Source organism: Mastomys coucha, unplaced genomic scaffold, assembly GCF_008632895.1.
Source record: "Mastomys coucha isolate ucsf_1 unplaced genomic scaffold, UCSF_Mcou_1 pScaffold22, whole genome shotgun sequence".
Classification (NCBI taxonomy): domain Eukaryota; kingdom Metazoa; phylum Chordata; class Mammalia; order Rodentia; family Muridae; genus Mastomys; species Mastomys coucha.
Window position 1 is genome coordinate 6608173 of NW_022196905.1, and position 13721 is coordinate 6621893.

Below are 13721 nucleotides of genomic sequence, written 5' to 3' on the forward strand. Positions count from 1 at the left end.
TTTTTTGTCTTGGGAATTGAACTCAGGACCTTGTTATACAAGCCTATAGGCTATGTCCATGCAAACACTAATACTTAGTCATGCCCAGCCAAAAGCATCCAGGCATTCGACTCCATTTTTTATTCTTGTCTGCTAAGATTTAGAACTACCAATAAAATAAAATAAAATAAAATAAAACAAAATAAAAATTAAGCCAGTGTGGTTTTTCTCAAATGTGAGTCTGAATGATGCAATTAAAGTGACTTTTGAGATAGCTTTTATGTGAACATTAAAACTTTGCTGTGGCCAAAATCATTATGTAATTTTGATGCAGTGAAATCTGGACCTCTAAGCTGTGGGGAGAAAAGACTCCAGGTTGATTTCATTCCCTATTCATTGCTAGCAGAATGCAAAGCATACACTGGTTTCACAGGATGAATGGGTGAACGCTTCTCATATAGTTCACTACAGAGTGTTAAAGGAGGCAGGGTATGGACTGCATCCCACAATCAGAAGGCCAAAGTAAGAAGATCGGGAGTGAGTTCAAGGCCAGCATGGGCTACAAATTCCTGATAAACATTAATGAAATAATCTATATATTTATGTTCACTGTGGTAAACCAATGAATGTAAAATGCTTTGGCGGCTGAGGGATGACCCAATCATTAACTAAGAGCACTGCCTGTTCTTCGAAGAACTGACATCGGACTCCCAGCACCCACATCGCAGCTCACAACCAGCTTTAACTCTAGCTCTAGAGGATTCAAAGTCCTCTTCTAGCCTCCATGGCAATGCACACTTATGGTGTCAGACATCCATGCATGCAAAAAAAAAAAACCAAATAGCCATAAAATAAGAAAAGAATAAATAGTTTAAAAATAGCCTATGAAAACAAACGGTATGATACAACATAATCACAAAGAAACAGAATAAATAAGTTGAATAAAATTTCCTTTTCTCCTATAAGCAGCTACATTAGCTCACTGTTGGCACATTCTCCATGGCAGCTCTGCCGGTCACTGCCTCTCAGTTAGCATTCCCAGTACTCACACTAATCACCAGAGTGCTTGAATTTCCTCTCTGGGGGCTTCCGTAGGCTTTCATTTTACAATAATGAGGACTTGAAAGCCGATTTACTTTAATACATAAATATATTGCTGAAAATAATATTTTTGAAAACGTATTTGTCCTGATGGCCACTGTAACCCCTCAGGCAAGCATGCTAGGGGTGAACACAGGATATTTTTGTGTAGCAAAAAGCCTGGGGCGGGCGGTTCCCTGGGACAGCAAAAGCAGTCATCTTCAGCTCACAAATCAGTTCTCCGATATCTGGTTCTTAAGACGAGTGGAATTATTCCCCACTAATTCATGCGCCAGTGAAACTGGCCGGTTGGCAAGTCCACAATTAATGTGAATGCCAAGTGGCTTCGAAGGCAGCTTTGCTTCATCTCAGAGAATACTTCGCAAGCAGCAGCTCCCCAGCTGAAAATGCATGCAATGTCTCTCTGTCTTTAAACTTGGAGCAGACACTGGCATTTCTTCATCTCTATTCACTCTATCATTATGATGCATTATACAATGTAATGATGTAATACACCGGAAAGCCGAAATGCGCACGCCTTGCCAAAAATAATAATAAGAAAAGTATACAATTATTTTCTGCCATGAAAGCCACTATCACTATCATCTCACCCTTCCCCAGCCAAAATGAAAGCTTCCCTAATGGCTCAGAGTCTCTTTATGTTTGTGAATTGAACATGAATGTGAAAAGTAGGGACGTCACCTCGTCTGTACTGAGTTAGAACTTTTCAGGGATGTAAACAAATTTATCACTTGCGCGTGGCAGGCTGATTCTAGAATCTGCTCTAGTCATATTTCTGACAGTGTGATTCCTGGTGTGATTCTAAATGTTACAGAGCCTTTATTTGTTAATAACAAATTTTCCTAAAAAGGGCCCGCCTTTTCATGTTTCATTAACATTAACCTACAATCACAATGCAGCATTCTGGGCAGGAAGCGTTATCTCCGAGAAAAGTCACCGTCTGCTGGTAGCTGTGTTCGTGGCTGATTAAATCAAAAAGAATCAAACTAATAAAACCTTGGAAATAAAGCCAACTAGCTGTTCCTCTTTCCTCTTACCAAACACTATTTTGAGTTACAGGAGCAGAAAATTATTTTAAGAACCAGATATTTTTAATACACGACAATAAAATAGTCCCCAAAGATTACAATATTGAGCTGACTTTGTTCCACTGAAACCCACCTGATTTTGCCTCTCCATTTCCTCGCTCTGCTACCTTCCCTCCTTGCACTCACAGAATTTTCGGGGTAGATTTCTACAGCATAGCTACTCTATGTCTTAATTACTACCTAGAATTAGCCTCTTATAAACAGGAAGAACTATGAACTACAAGAACAGAGCTGCATCCTTGACCGTCCAGCTTGCTGGCAGCAGCTCTGGCAATTTGGAATGCAGCACCATTTCAAAATGATATTTTCCGCAGCGTTATTATAATTGAAATTGGGAAGTGGTTGATTAGGCGGAGGCCAAAGACAAATTTTAAGGGAACACAGGGACCTGAGCAGTGGCAGATTGCATCCATTGCATTGTCTCAGCTCTGAGGAACAGCTCCCTCGCAGACCCAGCCACAGACCATAAAGCCCCTAAGTAGGCTGGCCACCGGCTTTATGTGCAAAATTTGTGGGATGACATTTTTTTTTTCGCCTGGCAAAATTAGTAGCAATGCTTAACGTAATTAATTTTTATACTAAACACGTGTTGTTATTTTTTTAATGTACAATTACCAAACCATCCAAGCCACACTAGAGCACAATCAGATGTGCCTGACAACACATAATTGACACAAGGACGTGCGGGAGAATAACGTGAAAACATCAAATAAATGGTTATTGCTCTTTAGAATCTGCATTTAAAGAGTGGAATTAATCATAATTATGCATTATTAGCTAATAATTGGGTGGAAGCATACAGGGCATATCTTGTTTATTGTAGCTGTTTCCACTATTGTTATTATTATTATTATTTTGGGTGGAAAAATTTACCAACCTGAGGTTGTTTTGAAGAATTCCTCATGATTGCCCAGTGTGTACAGGCTGTAGACTGTTTTGCAGATTCACTCAATGTGGAAATACAGCCACCTCTGTGGAAGTGCTGGAGAAATCCCAAACAACTCTCCAGAGCCTACCAGCAGGTGTAAGGGATGCTTGCACCCCATTTCCTGCAAAAGAAGCCCAATGCAAGAAGCAGAACTCAGTTACCCAGCTGATCGATCATTTCTCTATCTACTCTCTTCTCCTTTCTCTATGTGAGATAGGTGGGTAGATGGGAGATAATTTCCAAAGAGGCATGTGTGAGTAAGATCCTCAGAAAGAAAAGAAACATAGGGCATGCACAGTATGGAGGTATAAAATGGCAGTTGAAAGCCAACAGTTCTGTTTAGATTTGAATCAACAGATGACACCCTTGCAGAACCCAGTGTTTTTCAGACTTCACACTTGCTGTGGCATCCTGGTAAGGAAGCTACCTAGCAAGTTCTTTTGGTTTAGGTCATGACTCAAGGATGCCATGACCAAATTCCCATGCCAAGCAACTAACTACAGAGACTGAAGCTGAAGCACAGCACTAGGGAAAGAAAATGTCCTTACCGTGTCCAAACTACCAGTCAGAACTTGAACCCTTTGCTGACGCAGCCAGTCATCTTGGTCTGAAAGAGGTAAAATAACTTAAACGATGATATTTTATCCCTAGACCACATCTTGATGTCACATAAATTACCAAAAAAACAACACATAGGAAAGACAGGAAGAGACAGAGAACAAACAAGGAAATTATACTTGATGAATTATTAAATTTGTTGCATATTTTTTAAAAGCTCCTTGAGAAGTCAAACCCATTCATTCCAATCACTTATTTCCTGGGCATTTCTCAATCGCCTATGTGTACCACACACAAGTCTGGACCCTGGGGGTTTGCTGAGTAAATGGACAAACAGTATTTCCCCTATAGAGCTTTTATGAATTGGGGGTGGGGGAGTCAGATCTGTTGGTAGTTTGTATCTTAGAGACAAATGAACAGAAAAGAAGGCATAAAGCACATTGTGGGCTAGTTTTATGCAATTTAAAATATGGTAGTTAATAAAGGCCTCCCCAGGTGATGTTATTTGAGTTAAGACCCTCACCCTATTAAGATTGAAACTTAGTAATCAGTTGAATGAACTAAAATGATCAAACTTATGCAAGCAACCCCCTGAAGGTAGGAGCCCATCTTCAGACAATTCTAAGGATTGCCTGGTGTAGAGACACTGAGATCATGTTTAAGTTGATGAGCTCCATCTTTCCAAAGAGGAAATGAACATTCTTCTCATAATAAGGTAACTAGTATACCGCTCTTCATTTTAAACATAAATCAATTTGTCTTGATTCAGGAGAAACGACACAAAACAAAATAAGAAAGTAACAGTGCTGAGGTAAGCTCTATCAGGGTCGGGGTATGGGGAAACCTAGATCTGGCCTTTAAAGCAAACACAGCTCTAGCTCCAACATAGCCCCCCCCCAATATGTGTGTGTATGTGTTTGTATGTGTGTGTCTTATACATGTGTCTTCATGGTTTTACATACTTGTGGTGTATGTGTCTGGCTTTGTGTACATGTACATGGGTATTCTCACACAAGTGCACAAGAGACTAAAGGAGTCCTGCCATTGATATTAAAAATCATCCACTTCTACCTTACTCACTGAGGCGTGGTCTGTCAGTCAAATCCAGAGCTCCTCTGTATTGACTAGTCGTGCTAGCCAGAAAGCTCCAGGGAACCCCCTTCTCAGTCTTCCACAACTGGAATCACAGGTTGGCAACCACATCCACTCATAGGATTTGAACTCCTATGTTCACACCTACCTTCAACGCAAGCCCATTAACAGCTTATCCGTCTCCCCAGTCCCACATTTGACTTTTTCACACATTTTTCTGAGTATTCTGGCCCATGAAATAGAGTCAGTAGGCACATCTACACTATCCATATTTCTTAAGTCAAAATTTAGAACTCATGGCTAATAAAGACTTTGGATTTTCAAATATATAAAACAGCATTCTTCATCCTTGTATTTTAAAATTCACTTCTTAAAAAGATTATAGCTATGTAAGTAAAAATATGAAAATTTTATTACACACAAAACACTTGCATATCTATATCAATAAATGGTATTTGAACCTTAAACTTGAAATAGACTACAGAATGCTACAACCTACAGTCCCTCTGTTCTATACACCAGTATATATATATTAGTCAAAATGAATATAGTTTGCAAGATTCTAATAAAAATACAGTTCTTTTCTTGGACTTATACAATGACTGGACTCTTGCTTATTTTATTTATTCCCATAAGTAGGCTCAGTATAATCTAGTCCCTGGTACATCCCCAACACCCTTCTCCAGTAACACAGCCAAGGGACACAGAGTAAGATTACTTCCTCTAAGAGACCCATTCAACCGGAGGCAGAGGCTACAAAGCAACACTGGGTCTTGGGGTTGTGGAAGCAAATTCATACCCTGTGATTCAGCAGGAACCAGAAAAGTTGTAGGAGTCTCAGGCCAGATACCATTACTCCAACACCCTGTGTCACCTGGGAAAATTCCTCCTTGTACCTGGAAGAGGAACGGAAAACAGTTGTTTTACCTGTTTCCCTGGATGTGAGGGGGAGAGGTGAACTCCATCACTGCCTCTGCTTTTGTTATTGATGTTGCTGCTTGTTGACTCCCCAGAGCCAGAGCCAACCCCAGACTACACTGCTTAAATCCCAGTGTGGGTGCAAGTTTACTGCTAACTACTAAGGACATTTGCCACTGATTTTTTTTGGAGGTGGGGAGGTGGCTTCTGATTCCTCCTCCTTCCCCTCCCCTCCAAGCCCTCTTACTTCTTCTGTCCTTGAAAGAAAGAACAACATTGTTTCCTGTACAGACTCCAGGGCTTGTCTCTGGATGGTGTGCTACAGGGTCTAAATGCCTTTGAAATATCTTTCAACTATTCCACTTGGGCACTCACCTGCACACCAGCTTCATTTCTAATTAGCCTTTGGCAATTTGATGAATATTTTTTCAATGTACATTTTTTAAAAACATGAAGATGAGAAGAGTTTGTGCCAAGCCACCTGTCTTTTAACCAGGAACACTGTTCTTCCTAAATGGTTTGTGAACTACAAGCAGAACTAATTTAGCCCTGCCCAGAAAAGATAAAGCTTTCATGTGTAGAAAGCACGGAGCTTCTTTCTGGACCTGAGGTACCTATCTTCTCCCTGTATCATACCTCATACCCTTGGTACCTAAGAGCTGTGGTCCCACGGGGGCCAGTGAGGGACTCCTGGGGTTTTTTAACCTAAGTGCTTCTCACCTTGTACAGGTGTCCAAAGGGTGGAGGGTGAGAGGGGTGGGGAGACACCCAAAATATTGTCATTTCCTGAATAATCTATTCACAGTTGACTAGGAAATGTGGCTTTACTCATTCAAGCACCTCATAGCTTTAGCTTGATTTGATCAAACATGTTAATTATGCCTCTTTTTAACATGATTTACAGGACATTACTGACAGCAGGGGAGTGTTTACTTCTCACAGGTAAGATACCACAATCTAAGGGCTGCCTCTGATTTCCATGTAATTAGGAAAATTTGGCCCACCCAGGGGCCTAATAAGATCGCTACTGTCTTCCCTCCTAGAAATGCAGGACAAGTCACTAACTGCCACTATGCTTCTCCAGTTTGCAGTAACTTTTTTATATGGTGAAATTATTGATAATCAAAGAAAAAATTGCGTCCATATCACTGTTGCCTGTGATTGACTGTGTGTTTGGTTAGCTGCTAGCAACTCTAGGTGTCATCTAAATGGAAATCAGTCAGTATGTCCTTCCTGTGCCCAGTCACGTGGTAGAAACTCACCCACACGCACAGAGCCCTGCATAGAGCCACATGCATATAACTTTGCTTTGTACATTAGCATGCCTGTTTGTGTGTGTGTGTGTGTGTGTGTGTGTGTGTGTATAAGCTCTTGAGGGGGAGGCTGCTGCTGTAAAGCCCACAAAGCCAGGCTATGAAAGGCCCCCTTGTTCATTGCTGAAGTGACTGAAAACTTGGATAGAAACAAGACTAGAGCCTAAGATGAGCCATGGCCACAGGAACAGAACAAGTTTGCAGCTGGGCTCCACTGTCCTAGCCATGGCTGTGACATGGTTACACAACTTCTTACTTCTTGTCCAAGAGTCCACAACCACACTTAGACTTGTTCCTTCATCATACTGGGTAGGCCTCTTCCTGGAACGTGGCCCCTCAGCTAAGACCTTCTGCTAATCTGCACTTTTTATGTGAGAATTTGATGTAGAAACTTAGAGGCTTTTAAAAATCATTATTCTCTATGGCATCAAGCATCGTCACCATAGATGCAGGTATGGGACACGCTCCTGGAAAGAGGATCCTCCACAGCAAAATTCTTTACCCATTTTAAGGATGTGCAAGTAAGAGGGCCGCAGATGTTCCTCAGAGAGTGGGCAGGCAAAGAAGGCTTGCCCTTCTCTTTAGCCAGAGCAGCTTTGTGTGAGGGGACTGAGTGACTATGTGAGCAATGTTTGTGTGAGGGGACTGAGTGACTGTGTGAGCAATGTTTGTGTGAGGGTACTGAGTGACTATGTGAGCAATGTTTGGATTTGTATTGCCAGAAAGGAAAAAAAAATCAGTTTTGCCATAATATATGTATGTGTGTTTGGGCAGGAATATTTTAAAAATACAATAAAATGTTATCTCTTATTAGAAAGATGGATTCTTCTGCTAAAGCAGGTAACCCTAAAAGCGTGTTAACATGAAATACTAAATAAAATGCTACTCATCTATAATAAATCTTATTACACATTTTGGCAATTTTACTGCGAACATACTGAAGGTTTCAAGCAATGTTTGAAAATAGAAATCTTAAATTGAATCATTGTTGCATGAATATATGCAAAATATTCATTTCTAGCAGTGTGAGGGTTGAGTGCTTTTAAATTGGAGAAATCACTCATGACTTCACCTTTTCATGCAAGATAAAGTTGTATGTGGTAACATCATTACAATGTCATGAGAGGAGTGGAAATCATACAACAGCCCTGCCGAAAGCTAATATACGAAAAAGGCCTTCAATATTTTTCAATATTGTTCAATATTTAAAGGTGCAGTGCAAGGCTTTAAATATATTTTAAAAAAATCATTAGGCTTTAGATGTCAGTGAGGCCTTTACTGAGCTCAGAGACTAATAAAATCATTGATGAGTTCTCTTTAATATTTAACGGAACTCATGTTTTAGGGAGTTTCCTATTTTCCACTCCTGTCTCCACAGATGGGGCAAAATATAGATTTTTCAAAAGAAATTATATGGAGGTGATTATAGATTTTCTTAACTATAGCACTAAAATAAAACTATTTACTTAATGATGCTGTCATAACAAGAGAAAAGCATTAAGACATTTAAATGGGACTTCCTATCGCTTTTTCAACAGAAGATGGCTTTAATGGCTGTTAGCCCACTCATATACACTAAAATCAGGACTGAGAACAAATGAGCAGGTTTTTTAAATAACTTGCCAAAGCTTGAGTCATCAGTGGAAGGTTCGGAGATCTGTGGGAGACTGAATTTAAGTAGTGAAGGCAGTGGTTGTTGTGGCTTCTAGCTTTCTTTGCTTTTATTATTATTTGTTGTTATTATTATTATATTATTGTTATTACAATCAATTATGAAAATGCTAGACACAAGAGTTCAAAAAAAATCTCTTGGTGTGTGTGTGTGTGCGCGCACGTGTGTGTAAGAATAGCTGTAAGAACTGCTGTAAGAATAGCTCTCATTTCAATGTATTATTTTTGTGTACATCATCTGTGGGGAAGAATAACTCACACTAAGGTAAAGTAGGGCATTTGGGCTCTGAACTTTAAGCCCCGCTTATGTGTGAAATTGATAACTCCATTTCTGCTTTTCAGCCACCAGTCCAGCGCTATAGAGTCATGGTCTGCACAGTAAAATTGGCTCCCGTGTGAATGTCAACTCCTAAAACCAAATATTCCCATTTATTAAAATAAAAATGTAAATTTATAAATTATCATCCTATTTTTATGTAAAAGCATTCTGGAAAGTACCACATACCATTGTCACATGGCAAGCAGCCCTCCCCATCATTGGCTGTTGCTAGGCTACCAGGAAATGGAATGGACCATTGCCAATGATGAATTAACTGATGAGCCAGGATGACAGTAATCTTTGTCACTGGATGCAGTAGCTGTCTGAGCCCTGTCATTTTCTGCATTTCATGTTAAACAGATATACCTAGATTGTAAAACAATACAAAGAAGAACCTGGAAAGAAAGAAGTAAACTTTGACAATCAGAGGGCGGTAGCTTTTTATAAAACATATGAGGCTTATTACCTTCTCTGAAGAATGCGATCCAACACTCATTAGCTTTTCTTTTTCAAATTAAAATCGGTAAGCAAATGAAACTTTGTTCTACATCAATAAAGCAGATGCAAAAGGATACATACTGGCAAGCATACTGCCGTCTGTCTACACAAAGCCAAAGCATCCAGCTGAAATGTGAAAAATTCACAAAATAATCAGGATGTGTGGTCCATGATGTTAAGCACAGGGATCTGTACATATGTAGGAGAATCCTTATATGGTGAGCTGTGTGGACAAAATGACCAGCTAAATTTGGATGCTTGCATTTTGTAGATGACATAAATAGCTATGAATAGGACCACTCAGTGACTGATGCCACGTCTTCACAGGACACAACCTTTCTCTTTGTGGAACAAACTTGTTTAATTGCCTTAAGTGTATTTTTCCATGAATTTTATGTGAAAATATTGGAGTGATTTTTTTTCTACTTATAGATTCAACTTTAGACGAATTTTGAACTGTTTTAAGGCAAAGGACAAGGGCTGGGAAATTCTAAACACTGATCTTTAAAGGGGGATGATGGTAAAAGCCCAATGCAGGTTCGTGGGTGTGAGCATGCCAAAATGAAATGGCAAAAAAAAAAAAAAAATGAAATGGCCTGATGGCATTAAGGAAGTGTCTAGGAAGTAAGCAGAGTGAGATCTACCTGCCAGGAAATTACGCTTTAACAAACATGACTTGTTTGTGAAGCAGGGATAGGGTTTTCTAAAACACGCAGAAAAACCTGGAAAGAATGAAAAGAACCAGGTGAGACCTAGACATTCAACTTTAAACCCAGGGGCTCCTGAGGGAAAGCAGTACATAGAGAGAGTTGTTGGTGGAGTCAATTAGGGGCTTAAAATGATATCCATCTGGCCCAACTATTCCATTCTGCATATAGCATATTTTTCCAAAATTAGACATGAGGACAAATCTCAACAAGTTAGATGGATGCCCAGGCTGGTATCTTCTCACCCATAAGAAATCCAGGAATGCTGCACTAGGTAGCTACCCTTTGCCTGCTTGACAGTAACCCTCGATTAAATGGATTGATTGGTCTTCATATACATATTCAAGGCCAGTGTATACAAGGCACATGTGTGTGTGTGTGTGTGTGTGTGTGTGTGTGTGTGTGCACATGTGGGTGTGTAGTTTCAGAGCTTCAGTACAAAAAATCTGCCAATGGGACAGGAACTCCAGTGTCTTGTTAGTCCCCACATTAGCAGAAGATGAATGACAGGTAGTTCTTTAGACCTAATACTTCACTGCACTCAGGCCTGTTGTGTTCTTTGTTACCATGAGGGTTTTTGAAATGATAGATCATAACTACAGGCCCAGTGTGTGGATGTGACTGTGTGTACTTAATATTTCAGGAGAAGTGTATGCGACCTAATCCAATCACTCTGAAAAATGTGGAAAATGAAAATGCATGAAGAAAGCTGTTGGCATACAAAAGAATAAAGAAGAAATATTGGTGACGTTCTCTGTGGATTAGACAAAATATATTCATGTAGCATTTGAATATATATGTATAAGCACACGCATACTGGTATGTATATGTTTATATATGTAAGTATTATTTATGTACATACACGCAGTAGTTAATCAATATATTAAGACAAATCAGATAGGAAACCCTTCTTTCTCTGAAGTAGAAACAATTGTTTCTCTCCCACTGTATGTTTTTGTCATCATTGTAAGAATATAGAGAACTGTTGGAGGATTCTTAATGAGACCACAACCAATACTCACAAACATAGCTTTAAGTTCAGACTGCCATCCTGGCTGATGGCTGCGAGCAAAGGCTATGAGTTGGTTGGCACAGGGGAGGCAGTGATAGTGCAGATCTGCCAACCCAAGCATAAGCTGCAGCTCTCAGTGACAGCTTCTACCTGCAGCAAGGTACCCAACGCCCTCTTCCCACTTTCTTTATTTGCAAAGTGGAGTTATAATATTTGTTTTAAAACTACTTAGAGGGCTGGAAAGATGGCTCAGCAGTTAAGAGCACTGACTGTGCTTCCAGAGGTCCTGAGTTCAATTTCCAGCAACCACATGGTAGCTCACAACCATCTGTAATGGGATCTGGTGCCCTCTTCTGGTGTGTCTAAAGATAGGGACAGTGTACTCACATACATACAATAAACAAATCTTTTAAAACAAAACTACTAGAACAGTCTCGTGTATAATAAGCACTATGGAGATTTTGTTAGATAAGTAAGGAAAAATATCCTCACAAACATAGTATTTATATGGAAAATGTTATCAAAGGAGGGAAGTTTGAAGTCTTTTTCCCATTAAAAGCACATTATACATTATTTTACAGACAAGGTCTGCTTCCTTGTCTGTAAAAGTTTCTCCTGTCTCCTGGTCATTTCTAGTCATCATCTTGTCTACTCTAAATTGGTATCTTCATTTTTTCATACCACTTTATACCCTAAGAATGTCCATAAGGGTTTTGGAAAAAAGACAAAAATATAAAGAGAAACTTGAAATAAAGATGAGAAATACTAGGCAGAATTAGAAGTGGAGGTGTAGGGATGGGAAGGCGATGTGGAGATAACAGCAGAGCAGAGGAAAGCTCAAGAGAGACCAAGAGTGGAGTCAGCACCGAGCCATAAAACGCCTGCAGTGGATGCAGTAAAGACTGAGGGTGAGCAGGGGACACTGTCAACAAAGAAGCAAAGAGGCTTTACTTCCAGGCTACTGTTCTGTTGGACACCCAACAACGTGTGCACTCACTCAACACTCCTTATAATTCATGAAGAAATAAGGCTTTCAAAATGTGACCAAGATAATAATAATAATAAACAAACAAATGCTAATCGTACAGAATTCCTTCCAAAAGGAAAGGGCAAATAACTAAGAGACAGGGTGGTGTCTGAGGTCACAAGAAGGGATTAGGGAGGAGCACCCAAAGCTTGAGAAGAACTGGGGGGCCCAGGAGAAGGGAAGCGAGTCTTCTGGGTACCGGCCCTCTGCTCTGTCTGGAAGGCCAACCCCGTCTGTTCCATGACTGGTCTTGTGCTTTGTCCCCTTGCTTTCTCATCACGTTTTTTTCTTAACATTTAAACTTACATTATATTTTGTTTAAATATGTATAATGTCAAAATAAAATTGAGCCTGTCACCCCATCTATGGAGCTGTGGGGGAATTTGTGGAGAGTCTTCGTATAGTCCTCTTGTCCTGTTTGTTACTTTTTTTAATTGGATATTTTATTTATTTATATTTCAAATGTTATCCCCTTTCCCAGTTTTCTCTCTGCAAACCCTGATCCCATCCTCCCTTACCCTGCTTCTATGAGTGTGCTCCCCCACCCACCTACCCACTCCCACCTGACCACCCTAGCATTCCTCTACACTGGAGCATCAAGCCTTCACAGGATCAAGGGCCTCCCTTCCCATTGATGTCAGATAAGGCCCCTTCAGCTTCTTTAGTCCTTCCCCTAACTCCTCCATTGGGGTCACTGTGCTCAGTCCAATGGTTGACTGTGAGCATCCGCATCTGTTTTGGTCAGGATCTGGCAGAGCCTCTCAGGAGACAACTGTATCGGGCTCCTGTCAGCAAGCACTTCTTGGCATCAGCAATAGTGTCTGAGTTTGGTGTTTGCATGTGGGATGGATCCCCAGGTGGCACAGTCTCTGGATGGCCTTCCCTTCAGTCTCTGTTCTACTCTTTGTCCCTGTATTTCCTTTACTCATGATACAACTCATGGAGCATATGAAGCTCAAGAGGAAGGAAGACCAAAGAGTGGAAGTTTCAGTCTTTCTTAGAAGGGGGAAGAAAATAATCAAGGGAAGTAGAGGGTGGGAGGGACTTGGGAGAGAGAGGGGAGGAGGGGAAAAAGAGGGGAAGAATCAGGTATGGAAAGATGGAGAAAATGTACAAAGGGTCAGGAAATTGAACAGAGGTGTGTAGCAATAGGGATGGGGAACTAGGTATAGCAACCAGAAAATCCCAGATGCCAGGAAAACAAGAGCCTCCCAGGACCCCACAGGGATGACATTAGTTGAAATATCCCACAAAGGGGAGGGATAACCTGTCAAGACCATATCCAGAGGTTAGGCATGGCCTCCCATTTAGGGATGGGGCTACCCACCCATCTCCAAAATTTTAACCCAGAATTCTCCTGTCTCATCATTTTCTAATTGTGCTACTTGACTTTGCCCAAATGTCTCCTCTGAAAGCCCTCCTCATGACTGTCCTACCCTGGTTTCCCCCTGCTGTGGGTGGACCGGACTCTTTCCCACACTCTCCAGCAGAGGCAGTTTCTTGAGCATTA

The 13721-nt window shown here is 40.6% G+C and overlaps 1 long non-coding RNA gene across 2 annotated transcripts in view; it reads right to left on the reverse strand.

The window, feature by feature from the left end:
• LOC116070759 overlaps positions 1 to 13721 on the reverse strand; it is a 90398-nt gene that overhangs the window by 61441 nt on the left and 15236 nt on the right. For both annotated transcript variants that reach the window (XR_004110550.1, XR_004110549.1), the window contains exons 2-5: positions 9154 to 9362; positions 5546 to 5642; positions 3645 to 3703; positions 3046 to 3217 (exon numbers count right to left, since the gene is read on the reverse strand). This is a non-coding gene — a long non-coding RNA (uncharacterized LOC116070759). The remainder of the gene's footprint in view (positions 1 to 3045; positions 3218 to 3644; positions 3704 to 5545; positions 5643 to 9153; positions 9363 to 13721) is intronic.